General features: G+C 51.3%; 1 pseudogene; it reads left to right on the plus strand.

The window, feature by feature from the left end:
- Window positions 1–23,334, plus strand: part of LOC138296721 (cytochrome P450 2K6-like) — a 390,473-nt pseudogene that overhangs the window by 336,687 nt on the left and 30,452 nt on the right.

Below are 23,334 nucleotides of genomic sequence, written 5' to 3' on the forward strand. Positions count from 1 at the left end.
ACCCTGTCCATCCTTGAACTGCCCATGCTCCATCTCTCCACAGGCCTCTGGACAATGCACCTGTGTGACTGTTACTCTGGACTCTGCCATGGACATTCCTTCACCATAGCCCCCACCCACTTGAAACCACCCATCCCATTTTGAACACTTAAATAAACACCTATTTTGCACCAAAATATCTGGAGTCTGGCTGTGATTTCAATATATTGTAATTGACATGACAGTGCAAATATGTCCTTGTACATGGTGAAGTCAACAAACAGCTGCCACAAAGCTGTAGTCCATGGGGAAACGAAGCACAGGACTCGTAGTGGGGACCCCAGATCTGAAATAGGGAGGGAAAAGCCAAAACTCAGTCATCATACACTGGGGCAAATAGACAGGCAGCAGAGATGCAGGAGAGTAGTTAACATTTACTAAATTATCTTTGAAATGTTACCTGTGTCCTATTGGAAGTACTGTTCAATGATTCTGTCCCTGTTGTCTGTTTCAGCCCCGTCGTCTTCCTCCTCGTCACTCTCCTCAGGTTCCACCGCTGCCACAACACCACCGTCTCGACCATCCTCCTGCAGGAAAGGCACCTGGCGGCGCAAAGCCAGGTTGTGAAGCATGCAGCAGGCCACGATGATGTGACACACCTTCTTAGGTGAGTACATTAGGGATCCACCTGTCATATGCAGGCACCTAAACCTGGCCTTTAGGAGGCCAAAGGTGCGTTCGATCACCCTCCTAGTACGACCATGGGCCTCATTGTACCGTTCCTCTGCCCTGGTCCGGGGATTCCTTACTGGGGTCAGTAGCCACGACAGGTTGGGGTACCCAGAGTCCCCCACTAGCCATACACGGTGTCTCTGTAGCTGTTCCATCACGTAAGGGATGCTGCTATTCCTGAGGATGTAGGCGTCATTCACTGACCCAGGGAATTTGGCATTTACATGCGAGATGTACTGGTCAGCCAAACACACCACCTGGATGTTCATTGAATGGTAATTTTTTCTGTTCCTGTACACCTGCTCCCTGTCTCTTGGGGGAACCAAAGCCACATGGGTCCCATCAATGGCACCAATTACGTTGGGAATATGTCCAAGGGCGTAGAAATCACCCTTCACTGTAGCCAATTCGCCCCCCTCAGGGAAAATGATGTAGCTCCTCACGGATTTCATCAGGGCAGACAACACTCTGCATAACACCTTCGAAAACATGGGCTGAGACATCCCAGAAGCAATTCCCACGGTTGTCTGAAATGACCCACTTGCCAAGAAATGGAGTACTGACAGGACCTGCACCAGAGGGGGAATCCCTGTGGGTTGGCGGATGGGGGACATCAGGTCGGGCTCCAGCTGGGCACACAGTTCATGGATAGTGGCACGGTTAAGACGGTAGGTCAGGATAATGTGGCGTTCTTCCATTGTCGACAGGTCCACCAGCGGTCGGTACACGGGAGGATTCATCCGTCTCCTCGCCCAACCCAGCGGACGGTGCCTAGGAAGGACAACATGGAGCACACAGTCAAGCAACCCACAGGTAGGTACTCACAGCTAGCACAGTAAACGATTCTCTATGCAGTGAATGGCGTGTCTGAGTGGCTATGCAAGGCCTAGGCCTGTGTGACGCAGTTGAAATTGAGCCATGTGGGCCCTGGAAATGGCGGCTGCCTGACCTGTGAAGTGTGACAATGGGATGTGAGGTCAATGCGCTGGCGTGGCACACCGCGGCGGGCGGCGGGCGAAGACCGCGGCGCCAAGCCGCTTTGGTTAACATTGAAGCCTATGGGTTTCAGGAGCCAATGGCGAAGGGCGCCGGCGGTGGCGGGACGCACCGCCGCGGTACGCACCGCCGCGGACGTGACCGCCATTTTCTATCTACTTATCCACTTGCGACTTGAACTTTCACAGGAGAGGACCTATACTGCAAGTGTTGCTGTGACCTCGGTCTGGAAGGGACAATGGCTGCTGCGACTGGGGAAAGGGCCCCTGCCTTCACTGGAGAGGAGTTGGAGAAACTTGTGGATGGGGTCCTCCCCCAGTATGCGCTACTCTACGGTCCTCCAGACCAACAAGTGAGTTTAATTCAATCTGGATTTGGGGCCACTGGCTGGCTTGGGGGCCTGGCGGGGGGCCTGGCGGGGATGGGGGGCATGTTGGGCCTGGCGGGGGGCATGGCGGGGATGGGGGGCATGTTGGGCATGGCGGGGGGCATGGCGGGGGGCCTGGCGGGGATGGGGGGCATGTTGGGCCTGGCGGGGGGCATGGCGGGGGGCCTGGCGGGGATGGGGGGAATGTTGGGCATGGCGGGGGCATGGCGGGGATGGGGGGCATGTTGGGCCTGGCGGGGGGCATGGCGGGGGGCCTGGCGGGGATGGGGGGCATGTTGGGCCTGGCGGGGGGCATGGCGGGGGGCCTGACGGGGATGGGGGGCATGTTGGGCATGGCGGGGGGCATGGCGGGGATGGGGGGCATGTTGGGCCTGGCGGGGGGCATGGCGGGGGGCCTGGCGGGGATGGGGGGCATGTTGGGCCTGGCGGGGGGCATGGCGGGGGCCTGGCGGGGATGGGGGGCATGTTGGGCATGGCGGGGGGCATGGCGGGGATGGGGGGCATGTTGGGCCTGGCGGGGGGCATGGCGGGGGGCCTGGCGTGGATGGGGGGCATGTTGGGCCTGGCGGGGGGCATGGCGGGGGGCCTGGCGGGGATGGGGGGCATGTTGGGCCTGGCGGGGGGCATGGCGGGGGGCCTGGCGGGGATGGGGGGCATGTTGGGCATGGCGGGGGCATGGCGGGGATGGGGGGCATGTTGGGCATGGCGGGGGCATGGCGGGGGGCCTGGCGGGGATGGGGGGCGTTGGGCCACTGGCAAGGAAAATGCTGACAAACTTGAACGTGGTATTTCTCCCTCCCTGTACGTGTCACATAGGTCCGCGCCCATGAGAAGATCGGGATTTGGCGTGCCATCGCCAAGGAAGTCCGGACCCTGGGGGTCCACCATCGACGGGGCACCCACTGCCGCAAGAGGTGGGAGGACAGCCGCGGGACCAAGAAGACCGCCGAGTCTCTGCTGGGGATGGCCTCCCAACGTAGGCGGGGTGCCTGCCGTCAACTGAGCCCCCTGATGTTCCGGATCCTGGCGGTGGCCTACCCTGATTTGGATGGGCGCGTGAGGGCAGCACAGCAGACACAAGGGGGTGAGTCCAAGCATTATCTACTCTGTTGTCGCGCAGTGGAGGTGTCTGGGTGGGGGAGGAGGGCTGTGGGTCCCCCTAGGCCAGGGCGATATCTGTAGGCTGGGCACCCCCGTAAGCCCCTGTGTCCCCAGCCACCACCCTCAGTAGTTTGTCAGTACAGCCATCCCTGGGCCGTGTCATCCATGGGTGCAGTTGTCAACTCTAGGCGTGTAGGGCATGTTCCACGGAATGCGTAGCGGACCCCAAGTGCGCAACTTAGTGCAGGGGGCATCTGTGTCTGTCATGTCCGCTAACTATACCGGAGATCCATGTACTCAATATCCCTTTATTTCTCTCTCCCCCCCCCTTTTTGTTTGTCTTTCTGTGCTTGTGTGCATCAGCATCATCAGGCGGAGGAGAAGTGGGATCGGGGCAGGAGGGAGCTGCATCTCACATGGCCCAGGAGGGCCATGCCACAGAGTCAGACTGGACCAGTGAGACGGAGGGCGAGGGGAGCTCCACGACGGGGACGACTGGACCCTGCAGCGACACGGACACGTCCTCGGAAGGGGGCTCCCTTGCGGGGGTGGCACCATCCGTGCCCCCCGCCATTACAGGTACAGCCGCCACCCAGCGCACCATCTCCGCCCTCCCAGCAGCCCCTCAGCGTTCGCCCCGTGCCCGCTCTGCCAGGAAGCCGGGCATCTCCTTCGCCCCAGGCACCTCAGGCCCTGCCCCTGTTACCCCCGCTGCCCTCAGTGAGGAGGTCATTGACCTCCTCCGAACGCTCATTGTTGGGCAGACTACCCTTTTGAATGCCATCCAGGGGGTGGAGAGGGAGGTTCATCGCAGCAATGCGTACCTGGAGGGCATTCATTCGGGTCAGGCTGCCCATCAGCGATCGTTCCAGGCTCTGGCCTCAGCACTGACGGCAGCCATTGTCCCTGTCTCCTGCCTGCCTCTACTAACTCCCTCCTCCCAGTCTCCTGTTCCTCTGCCTGTCCCACCCACACCATCAGACCAACCTGCACACACCTCAACACCCAAGAGAAGCTCATCCAAACATAAGCACCACAGATCACGCAGACATTCACACATGCAACATTCCGATGCAGACATGCCAACAGTCACTACCACCTCTGTGACCCCCACCTCCTCGTCTCCCTCCTCCCTTCCTGTGACGTCTACACTCACACCTCCATTCACCTCACCATCAGCCAGTGTTTCCATCACCAGCACACCCTCCACTCCAGTCCGCACACGTGCAGTCACCACCACCACTGCCATTTACACGTCCCCTGTGTCCTCTCCCACTGTGTCTGTCACCCCCTCTTCCACACCACACAAACGCAGCCACCCACCCACCCAACAGCCATCCACCTCACGACAGCCTATCCCTCCTGCACCTGCACCCAAAGACAGCAAACGTGACTCACCTACAACCACATCCTCTCCCTCCACTCCCATTCCCACTGTACCTACCACTCTCCATTGTCCCAAGAAGCTCTTCCTCGCCACTACTAACTTCTTTCCTGACCCTGAGCCCCCCCCTCCTTCTCGTCGGGGTAAGAAGAGCACCTCAGCCACCACCAGCCCTGCAGCCCCCTTGACAAGGGTGCAGGGGTATTGGAGCCCGCCAGCCCGCATGTCTGGATCTTCGCCCAGCAGCAAGGGGACAGCCAGCCCACCCCCTGGGAAGAGGAGCAGAAGGCGGAAGGGCCGCCGCAGGAGCCCGCCTTCTACATCCCCCCCGGACACCACCCAGAGACAGTCACCAGCCACAGCTCCAAAGGGAGGAAAGGGCCACAGGCCCACGACTAAGGAGGGCAAGGGCAGCAAGTCGGAGAGGTCAGGCAGCAGGCCTGCTGCCCAGGAGGAGCCCACAACCCCCATAGCCGCTGCCCCGGGAGGAACCGGCACAGCTGCCCCGGGAGAGCCCACCACCCCCATAGCCGGTGCCCAGGGAGGACCCAGCCCAGCTGGCCAGGAGGGCCCCACCACTCACAGCCCAGGTGGGCATTGAAGGAGCACCATCCCCGCTGCCCAGGAGGGCACCACCAGGCAATTAGCAGTTGGCCATAGACCGGCCGCCGTCTCAAGAACCGCTGAACTGGGCCCTTCAAGGCAAGGACCGCTGAACTGGGCCCCGCCGTCTCCAGAACCGCTGAACTGGGCCCCGCCGTCTCAAGCACAGCTCCGCTGGGCCCCGCCGTCTCAAGAACCGCTGAACTGGGCCCTTCAAGGCAAGGAGCGCTGAACTGGGCCCCGCCGTCTCAAGAACCGCTGAACTGGGCCCCGCCGTCTCAAGCACCGCTCCGCTGGGCCCCGCCGTCTCCAGAACCGCTGAACTGGGCCCTTCAAGGCAAGGAGCGCTGAACTGGGCCCCGCCGTCTCAAGAACCGCTGAACTGGGCCCTTCAAGGCAAGAACCGCTGAACTGGGCCCCGCCGTCTCAAGCACCGCTCCGCTGGGCCCCGCCGTCTCAAGAACCGCTGAACTGGGCCCTTCAAGGCAAGGACCGCTGAACTGGGCCCCGCCGTCTCAAGCACCGCTCCGCTGGGCCCCGCCGTCTCAAGAACCGCTGAACTGGGCCCTTCAAGGCAAGGAGCGCTGAACTGGGCCCCGCCGTCTCAAGAACCGCTGAACTGGGCCCCGCCGTCTCACGCACCGCTCCGCTGGGCACCGCCGTCTCAAGAACCGCTGAACTGGGCCCCGCCGTCTCAAGCACCGCTCCGCTGGGCCCCGCCGTCTCCAGAACCGCTGAACTGGGCCCTTCAAGGCAAGGAGCGCTGAACTGGGCCCCGCCGTCTCAAGAACCGCTGAACTGGGCCCTTCAAGGCAAGAACCGCTGAACTGGGCCCCGCCGTCTCAAGCACCGCTCCGCTGGGCCCCGCCGTCTCAAGAACCGCTGAACTGGGCCCTTCAAGGCAAGGACCGCTGAACTGGGCCCCGCCGTCTCAAGCACCGCTGAACTGGGCCCCGCCGTCTCACGCACCGCTCCGCTGGGCACCGCCGTCTCAAGAACCGCTGAACTGGGCCCTTCAAGGCAAGGACCGCTGAACTGGGCCCCGCCGTCTCACGCACCGCTCCGCTGGGCACCGCCGTCTCAAGAACCGCTGAACTGGGCCCCGCCGTCTCAAGCACCGCTCCGCTGGGCCCCGCCGTCTCCAGAACCGCTGAACTGGGCCCTTCAAGGCAAGGACCGCTGAACTGGGCCCCGCCGTCTCAAGCACCGCTCCGCTGGGCCCCGCCGTCTCAGGAACCGCTGAACTGGGCCCTTCAAGGCAAGAACCGCTGGCCCTTTGGCAGACGTGGCAGGGCAGGATCTATCTCGGGCAGGGCTGCAGGATGTCCTCTGGCCAACTTTCCTCCTCCAGTGGCAGTGGGGTCTGTTATGGACTGTATGGACTGTGGCTTTGCTCTCCCCAGGATGGCCCAGTGGGCAGGCCACCCACTGTATGGACTGTTTGGACTGTGGCTTTGCTCTCCCCAGGATGGCCCAGTGGGCAGGCCACCCACTGTATGGACTGTATGGACTGTGGCTTTGCTCTCCCCAGGATGGCCCAGTGGGCAGGCCACCCACTGTATGGACTGTTTGGACTGTGGCTTTGCTCTCCCCAGGATGGCCCAGTGGGCAGGCCACCCACTGTATGGACTGTATGGACTGTGGCTTTGCTCTCCCCAGGATGGCCCAGTGGGCAGGCCACCCACTGTATGGACTGTATGGACTGTGGCTTTGCTCTCCCCAAGATGGCCCAGTGGGCAGGCCACCCACTGTATGGACTGTATGGACTGTGGCTTTGCTCTCCCCAAGATGGCCCAGTGGGCAGGCCATCCACTGTATGGACTGTATGGACTGTGGCTTTGCTCTCCCCAGGATGGGCCAGTGGTCATGGAGTCCCCTCGTGGATCTGGCGTCGTGTACTCAAGTGGCTGAGGTGCCCCCCCTTCCCTTCCCCCTGAGGTGCCTGTCCTATTTTCTTTCTGATGCCCCTGCAGTGTTCTCTCCGTGGAGTTCTTGTCGTGGGACTGGGCCTTGCCCCTTTGCACAGGACCCCTGTGATCCACGGACAGTGGTTGGACTACATTTAGTAGCTGTATATATTTTGTACATAGTTTATTTATTTATTGGGATTACTGGTGTCCATATTTCAATATATCTGCCCGTTTATGATCTCTTCTTTTGGTCTTTGCATTATTTCGGTTGGGGGTGGTTTGTGGGTTGTGACAGTGATCTGTGGGAATGCATTGATGTGTGTGTTGTAGTGGGTGTGGGTGGGTGGGTGTGTGCCGGTAATCTTTTCCCTCCCCTGTGTCGTAGGTGCAGTACTCACCGATGTCTTCCGCGCCGCCGGGCGTGCTCCTGGTATATGAGCAGGTATAGGAGTGCGGGGATGACCTGCAACTCTGGTTCCATACTGCCGGAATCTCGAGTGGAGTGCGTAGAGGTGAGCGTTTTCCCGTTCGTAGTCTGTTTCCGCCGTGTTCTTATCGGCGGTGCTCCCGCCCCGGAAAAGGTGGCGGATTGGTGGGTCGTAATAGGGTGGGCGGTACATTGTCTGCCGCCTGGCTGTTGGCGGGAACCGCCGCGCTGTTTGTTTGTACCGCCGTGGCGGGCGGAGTGTTAAGTTGGCGGGCTGTGTTGGCGGTTCCCGCCAGGGTCAGAATTGCATATTTTAGACCGCCGGCCTGTTGGCGGCTTGGCCGCCGCTTTATCACCGACCGCCAGGGTCAGAATGAGGGCCTTAGTCTCTTTTTTGGATGTTTTTCTTTACCGGGACGAACCACGAAGTCAGGCCGGGTCGCGGTTGAGGCAAGCCGGCTAGAATTTCCGCGTCGGGTCGGTCACTTTATGGAGCTTTTTTCCAAAAATTCTCCAATCTTTTCCAAACTTCTGGGGCTTCACCCAGATGTTCTTTTAAGGTTCTTTTGGAGTACACAGCTCACCCCAGGGGTCCAGAAGTTCTGTGATGGTCCTTGGGGGGTGCGGACTTCAACTCCCAGAATGCACCTGGCGCAAACTCCTTTTTGGCCACTGGGCAGTGGTCAACTGGTCTCTTTTTTCAGGAGTTGGTGCAGGGGACTCTGGTTTAGCAATTTTTCACCTGTAGCAAACAGGGAGTCCCTCCTTGAACCAGTTGAAGCCAGGCAAAGTCCTTCTTGTGGTGAAGCCCAAGTGTGCAGCTGGTGCAGTCCTTCTGAGTGCAGGTTCCAGGTGCAGGCCAGGGGTCCAGCAGGGCAGTCCTTCTTCTTCTTTAGTTCCTTTCTTGTTGAATTCTGGAGGGGATCTGAGGCGTGGGTGCAGGTCTGCCAGTTTTATCCTTGCTCCTGGGTGAAAAGCAGGGGGGCCCTGGTTCTCCAATCAGGGACAGGGTCGTCCCCCTGTGATGACCACTTCCTGGGAAGTGTGGCAAAAATCCATCCCAGAAGGCAACACTCTCTAAAAATCCAAAATGGATGAATCTGATTTTTGGAGGAGAGATCTGGCTGAGCCCACCCACTGGTGTGGCTAAAAATCATAAACACACCCCTCTCCTGCCCTCTCCTAATCTAATCAAGGGGGCACCTAGCTGTCTGGGGTTGCAGGATGTGGGGGTGTTGCTGGGTGCTCCAGATGTCCTTCTCTGCCTTTGAAGACCAGTTTGGCAGCCCTCCCCCTTCCTGCCTCACCATCTGCTGAGGGGAGATTCTCTCCCCCAAGCACATTCCTTTGTGTGAAGCCAGGCCACTTCACACCTCATTAAAGTAGCCTGGCAGAAGCTGCTGCAGGCTGGCCAATCAGAGCACAGCAGCAAAAACAATGCAGAGCTGAAATTGGCAACTTTTTAGGTAAAGTCTAAACTTTTTACCTGAACTGGTTATATTAAATCCAACAACTGGAAGTTGTGGGATTTATTATAACAATCAATTTGATACCAAATTCTTGGTATGTAACATTTAAGGAGACTTTAAAATTTAAAATAAAGTCTGCCCATTCTAGCCTATGAAGGCCATTTACTTCAATGAGGGAAAAACGAATGTGGCTGTTTTTACCTCACCAGGGCTTATAAATCTATTTTTATAAAGTCCCTGCTTATAGTTACATGGCACCCAGCCCTAGGGGCACATAGGGCACACCTTAGGGGTGACTTATATGTAAAAATAAGGTAGTTTAAGACTTTGGAAGTACCTTTAATTCCAAAGTCGAATTTGCATATAACTTTAATTTAAAAGCAGCCAGCAAGGCAGGCTTGCTTTTAAAATGACACTGGGCACCTCAGCAATGCACCTAGGTGTGCACCACCTATGCTGTGGTCCCTAAACCTACATGCCCTACCATATACTAGGGACTTATAGGTAGGTTAACTTAGCCAATTATAATTAGCCTAATTTGCATATCCATTTTACACAGAGCACAGGCCCTGGGACTGGTTAGCAGTACCCAGGGCACCTTTAACGTCAGGAAAACACCAGCAAAAAGTGGAAAATGGGGGCAAAAAGTTATGGGGCCTCTGCAATCAGCCCTGTTTTCTCACAGTAATGACCCCCTTAATCTCTTCATGCCTTAAAAATGAATGTGTTCTTGTGCAATGTAACTGGTTCTCATGTAAAGCGCTCTAATACTTTGGGTTGAGTTCACTCTAAATAAAACAGCAACAAATGCAGAGGCTTACTTCTCATGTCCTAGGATCTGTCCTTCTATGGCCTTGTAAATTGGGCTAGGGACGAATCCTTCTTCACATACCTCTCAGTGTAAGTGGTAGTGATGGAGAGCAGTCACAGACTTCTCACATTGGTGGTGCGAGGTACTAAAAAATCTGTCCAACTCAGTGCTTTACTTTAGAAACGAAAGGCACTTTAATTGTATGCACTTAAAATGGAATAAAACGCAAGAAATACTAGCAGGCTCAATAAAGGAAAACAGTCCTAGATTTACTACACCTTGGCATGGCACCCACACTAGCCCTGTTATAGGTAGAGTGTCCATGCGGCACCAATAAAGATGCCCATCCAGATTCCTTAGTTAAGAATAAGCAGCTTTCAGTCCAATAAAGTCCCCCTTAAAGACTCACCATTTAAAGCTCACCATGTTCTAATCATGGCCGGTGCGGAACGAGCAACACACCTCTTCAGTCACTCCCACTTCTGGGAGGATTCAGACTATCCACAAGAGATGCTTCTGTCAGTCCAGATAGACTGCAGAGAGAGGCGACAACGGAGATGAAGTCCGAGGTCCTCCAGCCATCACAATCACATGTCCTTGAAGTTAAAAGAACCCCTCAGGGTAAGACATTTTCCAACCTGCTTCTGCGACACACGTTGCAGGCAGCTTAGACCAGGTGAAAGAGGGCTCATCGTGGCAGGTCTGACAGTTGCAGGTGCACTTCTTGATCTCAGAGGCAAGGACCGCCACAAGCGCACTTCTTAACCACGGTGGGGACGATTCACTGCGGGCACACTTCTCATTACCAGCAGGCCAGTTTTCCATAGCTGTACGTCTTTGCACAGGGTAGGGTGTGTGTAATTTGAGCATCTCTGGCACTGACTACATTTAATGATGTTGCTGCCTGAATCCCTGAAAATGAATGGAACATTTCAATTTAATTTCAGTCGATGCTCTCTGCTTCACGTGTGATGCCCCTTTGTTCCCATGATGATTGCGATTCAAGAAGGGGTAGTACAACCCCAACAAGTCTTGACACACAAAGGAGTTCCGCGGCGTTTGATTACCCCCGTGTAAGAGCCTGGAAGAGGTTGGGCTGGGTCCCTCCCCTTGGCTGCTCCTTTTGGCTACACTTTTGGCTGCTCTTTTCATTTTAACTGATCTTTTAAGCCTGCCAAACAGTTCTATTCATATTTTGTATGTTCTAACCACTGGAATTCTGATGATTGGTGCTTTTGTTTGGCTGTTGGTTTGTTTTGTTTAGTTCTGCCAACTAGCATCCCTTCATTGAGATCACTGTTTGGTTTACCAGTGGTGCATTCTTGAAAGGTGCTTTGTCTCAGTGGGTAAGAGGAAGACAACAGAACCTTTGAAACTGTTCAGGATTGGGTTTGTTTGCTGAAGAAACAGAGATTTGTGGGAAGAATGTTTCCTCATTGAAAACTGGCCAGTATTTTTATAGTGAAATTAAGATTAAAAAACGAAAAGAAAAATGTGAGGAATACACCTACCACAATGCTACACATCCCTACTGAAACCAGCCTTACTGAAAGCAAACACGTGTCATATGTTCTGCCCTGCTCTGCTTGAATGCCACCACAAGCTGCAATTGTCTGTTTTAAAACTAAAATATGCAACTGGAATCCTACTACAAATGTGGGCATCTCAAGCCAAGCCAACTTTAAACTGTACATTTTATATTTGATCTTTTTCACCAAGTATTGGAAGCAAAATTGAAAGTAAAGTTATATTTGTCAGATATATATTTCAGAGTTCATGTGTCCGAAATAAGCAACCAACCCCATTAAGCTATCTAATTGACATGGAGAAATCTGTGAGGAAAATCTTAAGCCATGTGGTTCCAACATCACTAGAAGTGTGATGTATACCAGCCAGTCTCCTGGAAAGCTGCTACCATGTTTATTTAAAAGATATAGTAGTGCTAAGGAGAGCCCACACCTGTGAAATATTGGAGTGCTGTCAAGTGCAACCAATCATTCCTTCAGACATATAATGTTGGCTTTCCATGGGATGCTCTAGTGTACTATATGCCTAGTGTTATTCAAGGCAAATTTGAAACGACATGACAATACACTGGAACAACACTGAATTTCATCCCTACTAATGTTCAGTAATGGTTGCAAAATATATTTTAACAGGTTACTCATATTTATTGTTCATAAAGACTGCGAGAAAAAGATGAAAATGTAAACATTTTTAAGATTGCATGAGCCAGAATGGACTGGGGTCAGTTTGAAATCCCAACATCTATGAATATTTTGAATATTGTGAGTGCTATTTATCAGAGAGCACGATCAATCACTTCCTTTTGTATTGATAGTTCTAAATACAAAAGGCAAAAAACTTAATTTAAAGGGACAATGGGGTTGCTCTTCAAGAACTAACAGGGTTTAAAAATGTCCAATCATGCCTAGGAGCTCAGCCATACCTTTCACAAATCACTGTTCAGAAGTGTAGACATTGTGTTGGGAACGCAATAACAAATAACAGAGGTAGGCCCTGATAACGGGTGCAGTGAAAGTAAATAGAAGATTTAACACACCCATGCATTTTGCTACTGTGGGCTGGGGAACGTGTTTCCTGTTATGTGTTTTGCAGTGAGACATAAAAACTAAATCCACGCTCTTTGTACCAATTTCCACATGTACCATATTTTTACCCCACATTTGCCCTGCTAAGATATTTGCTTGAGAATTTGGAAGACGCGCTAAAGAAATCTGTCACAAGTAAATTTGTAGGACTTTAGTTGTTGCAGGACAATTATGACTATAAAACACATTTTCAGCAAATAACGTATTTCACCCAAAACCTGTAACCCTTAACACAGCCTGAGCTGTGGTTGCGCTCCGGAAAGTTAAAAAAATTAATTCCTAATCAGCAAATAGGATTCAAGGAGAAATTCCTGACTAACCCAAAACCTCCAAACTAATTTAGTTAAACAGATAACAATGTAATACTTAACCGAAATCTATATAATCCATTTAGTGATGAAGTCATTAAAAAATACCAAAAGAATCAATGGGAACTAAAAATCAGAGTGAGTTAACAGGGTGCAGTTGGCCAGGTCTTAGTTGTTTGTTGAAACTGAGTGGTGATAGAGCTTGAGCGAAAGTAAGTTGTACGTTCACCTTGGTTTAACATCATGCATGACTGTCCTATAAGAGCCCTTGTAGTCATACTGGCAATAGAATGACGTGAGGGAAGGGTTTGTAGTTTTTCACTGTCAAACGTTTTCCTTTTCCCTGAGAAGTATTCTGAAGTTTAGTGTTTTTACAGACGAAAGCTTGGATCTGTATGTGACTAGTGCTTGACAAGGTCAGGTTCAACATTTTGTTCAGTAACTGTGTAACCTCAATCTTCATGGTGAAACATGTGGCACAGTGCCATAGTCCTCAAAGGATGATCATTTTCTAACTCCAACTATCACATAAGGTTATATAACTTTTTCTACACTGCTCCAACAATCTGCAAACCTTAATGAAAATGTTCCTCAATACCTATACCTGGTGTACATTTACCTTAAGGCTCAACACAACTCTCATTAAAGCCCACCACAAAATCTCTGGTTTGAAATGTTTCCTAAGTTTCCTCCGAATCAGCTCAGAGACCCTTAATCACAAGTTATGCATGTGTTTGATTATTACAAAATGATCTAAACACCACAGGTGTACTGGTATTCTGGCAGCTGGAATAACCTTCCTCTATGTTTGGAATCTTTTCACTCTGTAGCCATACTAAAGGTGTTCCAACAGGGGAAAAGGCTCAGTGGACAACACAGCAAGAAAAACATATAAATCCACATTCAGGACGTATCACACCCAACTCAGTGAAGCTGGAAAAACAACCCTAGCTCTCAGACTGGAAAGCAGCTCCAACAACTGCAAAGGACTCTTCAACATCCTCAAAGAATTCTGCAACCCCACAGCCGTCCATCACCCCTTCACAAGACCTCTGTGACAACTTCTCCAATTTTTTCAGCATCAAAATCCTCAACCTCTACAGCAACTCCGACCCCGTAATGCAAGGCACAAGATCACATCAAACAGCTACCCACCACCTCCAGAATGGACCACCAGATCACAGACTGGAAACCCCTCACCACAGAAGACACTGCCAAGATCATGAGTACAATCCATTCAGTGACCCTCCCACTGATCCCAGCCCCCACCATATCTTCAACTTAGGGGGAACTCTGATCAACCCCCACCTCACCACTATCATCAACACCTCCCTCCAAAGTGGAACTTTCCTGGACAACTGAAAACATGCATAAATAACAGCTTTGATGAAAAAATGCATGGCAGACCCAAAAAGAGCTCAGCCACTGCAGACCCATATCACTCCTGCCCTTCCCATTGAAAGTCATGGAGAAAGCTATCAACAAACAACTCTCCAACCACCTGGAACACCACCACCGACTAGACTTCTTGCAGTCTCGATTCTGCAGCAACCACAGCAAGGAAACTGCTCTCATTGAAGCAACTACATCCCGACCACCACAGACAAAGGAGAAATCACAGAACTCATTCTACTTGATCTCTCTGCTGCCTTTGACACCATTTTCCACAGCAACCTCATCACAAGACACCCCAACTTCAGGATACATGGCCCCACCACAAGTTGAATGGCCTCTTTCCTCTCTGACAGTGAATCAAGCTATACCTTTGAACACAAGAACCTCAACTGTGAAGGCCCTCAAGGAACATCGCTGAGCCCTACCCTCTTGAATGCTTACATGGCACCTCTAGCCCATTTCATAAGATCCCATGGAATCAACATTGTATCCTACTCAGAATACACTCAGCTTATCCACTCTCACACAGGACTCACTTCAACACCTTCATGTCTAACATAGCACACCGGATAAAACAGAGCTGCCTAAAGTTAAACAGAGATAAAACTGAAGTCCTGATCTTTGGGAGCAGGAGCTCTCCATGGGACTCCTCCTAGTGGGTAACAGAGCTGGGCCCATGCTCACCACCAGCAACCATGTCAATAACCTCAGCTTCATTGTGGACAACAGACTCACATTGACCAAACAAGTGAATGCTGTCACCACCTCCTGCTTCTTCACCCTACATTTGATCCCCAAGATTGTCCGTTGGCTCCTAACTGACACCAGACACGTGGTCACACAGGCCCTCACAACCAGTGGACAAGACTATGGCAACACACTCTACACTAACATCACAAACCAACTCATATAAAGACTTCAGACCACACAGAACTAGGTTCATCCCCAACTCTTCCAGCAATGCACCTATCATTTCCCACCTCAAAGAACTACACTGGCTATCGATCCACAAGCAATGCCAATTCAAGCTGCTCACCCCCACCTGAAAAGCCCTCCTCAATGTCAGACCTGCCCATCTCAACTACCGCCTCAGCTTTCACCACTCTACCAGGCAACTGCGCTCAGCATCCTTACATCTCACACAAGAATTCTGCATTCGCAGGAACAAGTCAAATTCAGTTTCAGTACAAACATACCACAAAATGATCAAGACATATACAGGTTTTCTCCATCAGGCTACCATTGGATAAAAGTATAGGTTACCATGATGGTTTCTCTACACTCTAATGTACTTTTGTTAGTTGGCAAGAACATGGTATGATCATTTCTACGGTACCTATATTCCTCATAGTTAAGTGTGCCTCAATTTCTCCACTCACTAACAAGATCATTACATATTTTAATGGTACAGATGTGCATTTCCCTCTCAATTACCTATTAACATTCTGATTTGTATAGTTGCTTATGCATCTTTGTTCCATAGTCCTCCATGGCTCATAGGACCACCCCCACTCTTTTTGGATGCTTTAATGATAATCATTATGTCAGCCCTTAAAGTCTAAGGGCCTTATTACAACCTTAGCAGAGGGGATTACTCAGTTCCAAATGTATCCTGTCCACCCTCTTACAAGTTCCATTGGATATAATGGAACTTTAAATTCGCGGTCAGGATATCCGTCACATTTGGGACAGAGTAATCCCCTCCACTAAGGTCGTAATCAGCCCCTTAATGTCCTCCTGTTGTGTTAAGTAAGTATACTGTTATTTGATCTACTCCCAGTTGTGTATGTGTCTCTCTAAGTTCTCTAGTTCCCAGATCACTACCTCTTGAAGGGTATGTAAGTTGTCGGGCAGCAGGGCTGGGCAAAACTTAGATTTTCTTTTAAAACCACTGTTGCTACTGGTGTCTAATTCTATACCCATTTTCACCAAGGTCTCTTGTTCACTCAGACTCTCAAAATCATTGTTTTACAAGGTGTTCAAGGCAATAAAGCCTCCCACATGCCCAATACACAAACTATTGTTAAATTTACGTATTTCATTATGTGCTATATTTTTATGTGCATGTCTGAAGTAAATTCGATAAAAACAGATCAATCCTAGTTGTTGTGAAATTCAAAAGCGTCTTGGACTGAAGGACAGGCCTAATTCCAACATTGATCTTTCTATGTCAGTCAAAATATTGGGTACTTAAAGTAATAACTGCCTTTTTGTTCTAACCCACAATGTCTGCTTCTTGCTTGTTCTTGTTTCCATCCTTCTGGTCCCACATATAGTAACTGTTAACCGGGATCGAGGCATGTTTTCAAGCCAACTGTGATGGAGTGCAGGATCAAATCAAATCAAATCATTAACAATTATAAAGCGCGCTACTCACCCGTGCGGGTCTCAAGGCGCTAGGGGAAAAAGGGGGGGTTACTGCTGCTCGAATAGCCAGGTCTTCAGTAGTCTCCGGAAAGTGGAGTGGTCCTGGGTGGTCCTGAGGCTGGTGGGGAGGGAGTTCCAGGTCTTGGCCGCCAGGAAGGAAAAAGATCTCCCACCCGCCGTGGAGCGGCGGATGCGAGGGACGGCAGCGAGTGTGAACCAGAGGAACGGAGGAGGCGGGTGGGGACATAGAAGCTGAGGCGTCGGTTGAGGTATTCCGGTCCCTTGTTGTGGAGGGCTTTGTGTGCGTGGGTGAGAAGTCGAAAGGTGATCCTTTTGCTGACTGGGAGCCAATGCAGGTGTCTCAGGTGAGCGGAGATGTGGCTGTTGCAGGGTACGTCGAGGATGAGGCATGCCGATGCGTTTTGAATGCGTTGCAGGCGATTTTGGAGCTTGGCTGTGGTCCCGGCGTAGAGGGTGTTGCCGTAGTCCAGGCGGCTCGTGACGAGGGCGTGGGTCACTGTTTTTCTAGTGTCGGCGGGGATCCAGCGGAAGATCTTGCGGAGCATGCGGAGGGTGAGGAAGCAGGCGGAGGACACAGCGTTGACTTGCTTGGTCATGGTGAGAAGAGGGTCCAAGATGAAGCTGAGGTTACGGGCGTGGTCTGTGGGGGTCGGTGCGGTGCCGAGGGCCGTGGGCCACCAGGAGTCGTCCCAGGCGGACGGGGTGTTGCCGAGGATGAGGACTTCCATTTTTTCAGAGTTCAGCTTTAGGCGGCTGAGCCTCATCCAATCTGCGACGTCCTTCATACCCTCTTGTAGGTTGGTCTTGGCGCTGGCGGGGTCCTTGGTGAGGGAGAGTATAAGTTGGGTGTCGTCGGCGTAGGAGGTGATGATGATGTAGTGCTTGCGAACGATGTTGGCGAGGGGGCTCATGTAGACATTGAAGAGTGTCGGGCTGAGCGATGAGCCTTGTGGGACGCCGCAGATGATCTCGGTGGGTTCTGAGCGAAACGGAGGGAGGTAAACTCTTTGGGAACGGTTTGAGAGGAAGGAGGCGATGCAGTCCAGGGCCTGGACTTGGATCCCGGTGGAGCGGAGGCGGGTGATTAGGGTGCGGTGACAGATGGTGGCGAAGGCAGCCGAGAGGTCGAGGAGAATGAGGGCGACTGTTTCACCGTTGTCCATCAGGGTTCTGATGTCGTCAGTGACTGAGATGAGGGCGGTTTCCGTGCTGTGGTTGGTTCGGAATCTGGTTTGTGAAGGGTCGAGCAGGTTGTTGTTTTCCAGGAAGGTGGTCAGCTGTTTGTTGACGGTCTTCTCTATAACCTTGGCTGGGAAAGGCAGAAGAGAGATGGGGCGGAAGTTTTTCAGGTCGCTCGGGTCAGCCGTAGGTTTCTTTAGTAGGGCGTTGACTTCGGCGTGTTTCCAGCATTCGGGGAAGGTAGCAGAAGAAAAAGAAGAGTTGATGACGGTCTGGAGGTGCGGGCGATGATGTCATCGGCTTTGTTAAAGATGAAGTGAGGACAGGGGTCCGAAGGGGCGCCGGAGTGAATAGAGTTCATGATGGATTTGGTTTCTTCAGTGTTGATGTGGGTCCAGTTGTGGAGGGTAATGGCCGGGGATGCGGGTTCGGTGGTGTTATGTTGGGTCTGTTGTCCGAAGCTGTCGTGGAGGTCACTGATCTTGCGATGGAAGAAAGTGGCGAGGGATTCGCACAGATCCTGTGAGGGCGTGACGGCGTTGGCGTTGGCATTGGCGCTGGGGTTGGAGAACTCCTTGACGATGCTGAAGAGTTCTCTGCTGTTGTGGCTGTTTTTGTCCAGTCTGTCGGTGAAAAAGTTATTTTTAGCAGCGCGGATCAGGCAGTGGTGTTTGCGGGTAGCGTTCTTGAGGGCGGTCATGTTGTCCGTGGTGTGGTCCTTGCGCCAGGCCTTCTCGAGGGCGCGACAAGTTTTCTTTGATTCTTTGAGGGTGTCAGAGAACCAGAGAGGTCTTTTGGTGTTGGTCTGTCGATGCGTGCGTTTGATGGGAGGAAGGTTCTCTGCGCAGTTGGAGATCCAGTTTGTGAGGTTGAGGGCTGCGTCGTTGGGGTCGGTGGTGAGGGTGGGTTGGTTGGCGGCGAGTGTTGAGAAGAGTTGCTCTTCGGGGATCTTGTTCCACTGTCGACGCGGGATGGGCTGAGTGCGGATGTGGCGGGTCTCGCGTCGGAATGTGAAATGTACACAGCTGTGGTCGGTCCAGTGTAGAGCGGAGGTGTGGCTGAAGAAGACGTGTTTGCTGGCGGAGAAGATAGGGTCAAGCGTGTGTCCGGCGATGTGGGTGGCGGTGTTCACCAGTTGTTTGAGGCCGAGGTTGGCGAGGTTGTCGAGCAGGGTGGTAGTGTTGGGGTCGTTGTTTTGTTCCAGATGAAAGTTGAGGTCGCCTAGGAGGATGTAGTCTGGTGAGGCGAGGGCGTGCGGGGAGATGAAGTCGGTGATGGCGTCGCTGAAAGGGGCGCGCGGTCCGGGAGGACGGTAGACGAGGGATCCTCTGAGGGTGGTCCTCGGGTCGGTGCGAATCTGAAAATGCAGGTGTTCAGGGGCGAGAGGGGTGTCTTCGGTGGAGGTGGTGACGCTGATGGAGTCTTTGAAGACGATGGCGATACCTCCTCCTACTTGGTTGGTGCGGTCTTTTCTGGAGATCTTGTAGCCTTCGGGGATGGCGGTGGCGATGTCTGGAGCAGAGGAGGTGTTCATCCAGGTCTCCGTGATGAAGGCGACGTCCGGGGCTGTGGAGTCCAGGAGGTCCCAGAGTTCAACGGCGTGCTTGTGGACGGAACGAGCGTCGACCAGGATGCACTTGAGGTGGTTGATGGCGCATGGGCTTGTGGTCGTGGTAGTTGCATGGTGGAAGATGCGTTTGCAGGAGTTGCAGGCGAAGGGTCCATGGGTGCGTTTGGGGTGAGCTTGGAAGCAGGTGTTGGAGCGTCCTGGGTTGAGGGCGTGGAGGGTGGTGGAGTCGTAGCGGGTCAGCGGGGCTTGGGAGAGCTGGGGACCAGGGGTCGTGGTGCTGGGCGCGGGCCAGGTGCGGACGGGCGCAGACGGGCTTGCCTCTGGCGCGCCTCCGGCGCTCCAGCGGCACGCTGCGCTGCGGCCGCCATATGAGGTAGGAGGGGGGGAGGGGGGGAGGGGTCAGCTGGGGGTGAATGGGAGCTGGGGGGCGGGGGCGTGCAGGAGGTCGCGGCGGGAAAGCTCGAGGGAGGGGGGGACAGGTAGAGTGAGAAGAGCTGGGGGAGGGAGGTTTAAGGGTGGAGGGGGGTGAGTGTTAGGAGGTTTAGGAGATTAGGGAGAAAGATAGGAGTAGGCTTGTGAAGATAGGGGAGGGGGGGTTGTAGAGGTGGGTGAGGGTGAGAGGTAGAGTGAGAGGATAGGTAGATAGGTAATAGAGGGGGTGGCGTGAAGGGGGGGAGAGATAGAGAAATAGATAGAGAAAATAGATAGAGAAATCGATAGATATAGAAATAGATAGATAGAGAGATAGGTAGATAGGAGGAGGTGGAGAGTGAGGGAGTTAGATAGTGGGATAGAGAGATAGAGAGATAGGTAGAAAGGAGGAGTGAGGGAGGTAGATAGCGAACGGGTTAGATAGGGGTGATAGAGAGGGGGAGGCGAGTGAGGGAGGGGGATGAGGCAGGAGCAGGAGGGCAGGCGCGGGGAGAAGAAGACAGAGGAGGCAGAAGAGCCGAAGGCAGAAGATAGAAGACAGAAGAGCAGAAGACCGGAGGAACAGAAGATCAGAAGACCGGAAGAACAGAAGAACAGAAGACCGGAAGAGCAGAAGAACAGAAGACCGGAAGAACAGAAGAAAAAGAAGAACACAGAAGAACACAGAAGAACACAGAGGAACACAGAGGAAGATACAGAAAACGAAGAGCAGAAGGCAGAAGACCACAGAAGAAGATGAGGAAGAAGAGAGGCGACAGGAGAGGCTGAGAAGCACACAGAAGAAGAGAGAAGACGGGGAAAAGAAGAGTACAGAAGAAGATTACAGACGAGGAGCGAGGAGGAAGAACAGAGAAGAAGAAAAGAAGAAAAGAAGCAGGAGCAGGAGAGAGGGTGAGTAGCGCGGGGCAGAGCGAGGGGCTGGGAGGTGGGGGGTACTTACTGTGAGGTGGGTCTCAGGAACTCAGGAACCTGGAGGAGCTGGAGGAGCTGCAGCGGCAGGGGGAGCGACCTACCCTTGGGTAGCACCATGCTGGTTTCTCCCAGTCAAACATTTTGCTTTCTGACTTGGTCTCTGAAATGGAAGTCAGAATCCTCCTGTGGGGCCAGGTTGCAGGCTAACCCTACCAAAGTCTTCTCAAAGCTGAATAGCTTTGGGAGAATGTCCTGCTAAATCCATTGAGTTTGGAGAGAAAAGCTCTGAGTGGGAGAAATTCAAATTTTGCAGCTGACAAATTCCTTGCATCGAACAGATACTTTTCACACTATAGCTAGGTCAAGATTTCTACCAAAAGGATCAGGTCAAGGATGCATCCCTTGTAGTGCATTGATTTGGTTACATGCTATATCATGTTGAGCGTGTCAATGTGTAACCATGGTGTTACCATGCACTACCCATGTGAAAGGTGTCAAGTGTGTCCTTAGGGGGATCCCAGTTAGGAGGAAAATGCTACAAAGTGAAGAAAAAACCTCTTCAGCATTCTTTGCACTTCTTGATTAAAAATGGTAAATTAATGTAGAAGATGAAAATCAAAGCACCAAAACTACCCTAAAAAAGGGCTGCGAAATAGCTCAGCATAGACTTTCAGAACTAGAAATCAAGGCAGGAATGCAACTACAAGGCAGAACATAAATCAGAACTAAAACCGGTAGCAAGTGAACAATGATTGCAGTAAAAAAGAAGGGACCATATGCACTGTGATACATCGGTCCTATGTAGGTGCCTGTTTACTATGATCTAAAAAGGAAATTATATTAGAGAAATAGATTAGCTCCATCTTGGATTGGCAACTTTGGGCAGCTATCACTGGAAAGCCACCATCTTAGCAAAGGTTATGCATAAGTCTAGCCCGACTATATGTTCTGCGATACTGCCTCCTGTAGGTACAGAAAGAAGAACACCCTCTGTTTCACATACTTATCCCCATTTAGCTTACATTCTCAAACCAACACTCTTCAGGGTGGTAGGGTGGTGTGGCACAGAAGCTAAAGAGCCCAACTGTGAGTGACTGCTGACATTGAAATGCCAGTGAGATCTGATAAATGAAGAGAGGGAGGGAGATATGCCATCCTGTGCATTGAGCATGGGGCAAAAAACTCACTGCTTTACCAAGCATGGAGCACAGAACCTACTATTTTCTCAAAAATATTAATTGCTGCCACTGGTAAATTCCTGGCACAGGTGTAGCAGAAGGAAGCTAAGAAGGATTTGTCTTGTTTTCTTCATGTATTGTATGCATGTTTTGGATGATTAAGGTTGTGAGGTAGTTACACTTTTCTTATATGTTCTGTCCACGGGCCTGCACATGAAATGGACTGGTTGAATGAGTTGCAGAGACAGAGAGACGTGAAGTGAGGTGCTCTATGGAGTTAATTAATACTTGTTAACCTACAGCACAGGAGCAGAAAGACTTTTGGACAACTGCAAATCTGTTCTTTTTTGCATATTCCGACTCTGTGATGAATGTTGTGACCTTTGAAAGCAAAGTTTTCCAGCACGTCAGGTTGTTGCTGTGAATCAGTCTCACTGATGAAGAGCACATCGAGGTCTGCAATGTCTGGAACATTGAGGACTGCAGACATTTCTATCATATTTAGTTATTTGTGGGTAAGTAGTGTTTAGTCTTTTGTTTATGAGGCTGAAATTGTGTATAATGTGCACTTACTGCGGGTTCTTGAAATGTCAGGATCTGGGAGAGAATGCGGGTATGGTCAGTGCGGTGTGTGAGATAATATACATGTTGAAGTGTCAACATAAAAGTGCTTTAGATACTTTGCAAATAAAATATAAACAATGTGATCAGACACAAATCATACGTTTTAAATCAGTTTATTCTAACAAATGTTGATGAGGTTTATCTTTGGGGCTTTTTTACCCTTCAATGTATGTGATTGAGTATGCAAAATTGAAAGGCATACAGCAAATACAGCAACAACGGATTGGCTGTTGTCCATATTGTTTGGTAAGTGACTCAGGCTACTCACAGGGGTACACTTTACTCATCATATATACTGACTAGGTGGCACGCAATTATTCATATTCTAAATTTAACCTTAAACTGTGTACTATTATTGGGAAGGATTTCAAAAACACGATATTTAACCCTTGTAATGAGAACAGAAAAGTGCATGGAAAACTACCAAATGTGCAGTTATTATTAAATAAATGTGAACATATTTTTCTAAATGTTTTTCAATGTGTTGTTTTGTTTTTTATCAGGAAAAGTTCAGGAAGAGATTGACAGAGTCATAGGCTTGGAGCAGCCAAACACTGTGCATCGTAAGCTTATGCCATACACAGATGCCGTGTTACATGAGGTTCAGAGATTTGGCAACATTCTGCCATTAGGTTTGCCACGTGAGACCACTGTGGATACAAACTTCAAAGGCTTTTTTATCCCAAAGGTAAGAAGGAATTTACAATTTTCAAATTTCCTAAATAAGACTATTTTGCATGACATTATTTTAAAATAATTTTGGGTTTGGGAGTTTTAAGTGTACTGGCATCAAACAAAATCCTTCAGATCGATTGAGATTTAATATTGGCTTCAAAATTAAAAAAACTTTAGGGTTACGAATCTTCCAATCTTAATGTTGTCCAATATCTATATTCCTCCAAATGCACTACAAAAAAGTGAATAGTATACATCACT

This window comes from Pleurodeles waltl, chromosome 5 (assembly GCF_031143425.1).
Source record: "Pleurodeles waltl isolate 20211129_DDA chromosome 5, aPleWal1.hap1.20221129, whole genome shotgun sequence".
In the NCBI taxonomy this organism is placed as follows: domain Eukaryota; kingdom Metazoa; phylum Chordata; class Amphibia; order Caudata; family Salamandridae; genus Pleurodeles; species Pleurodeles waltl.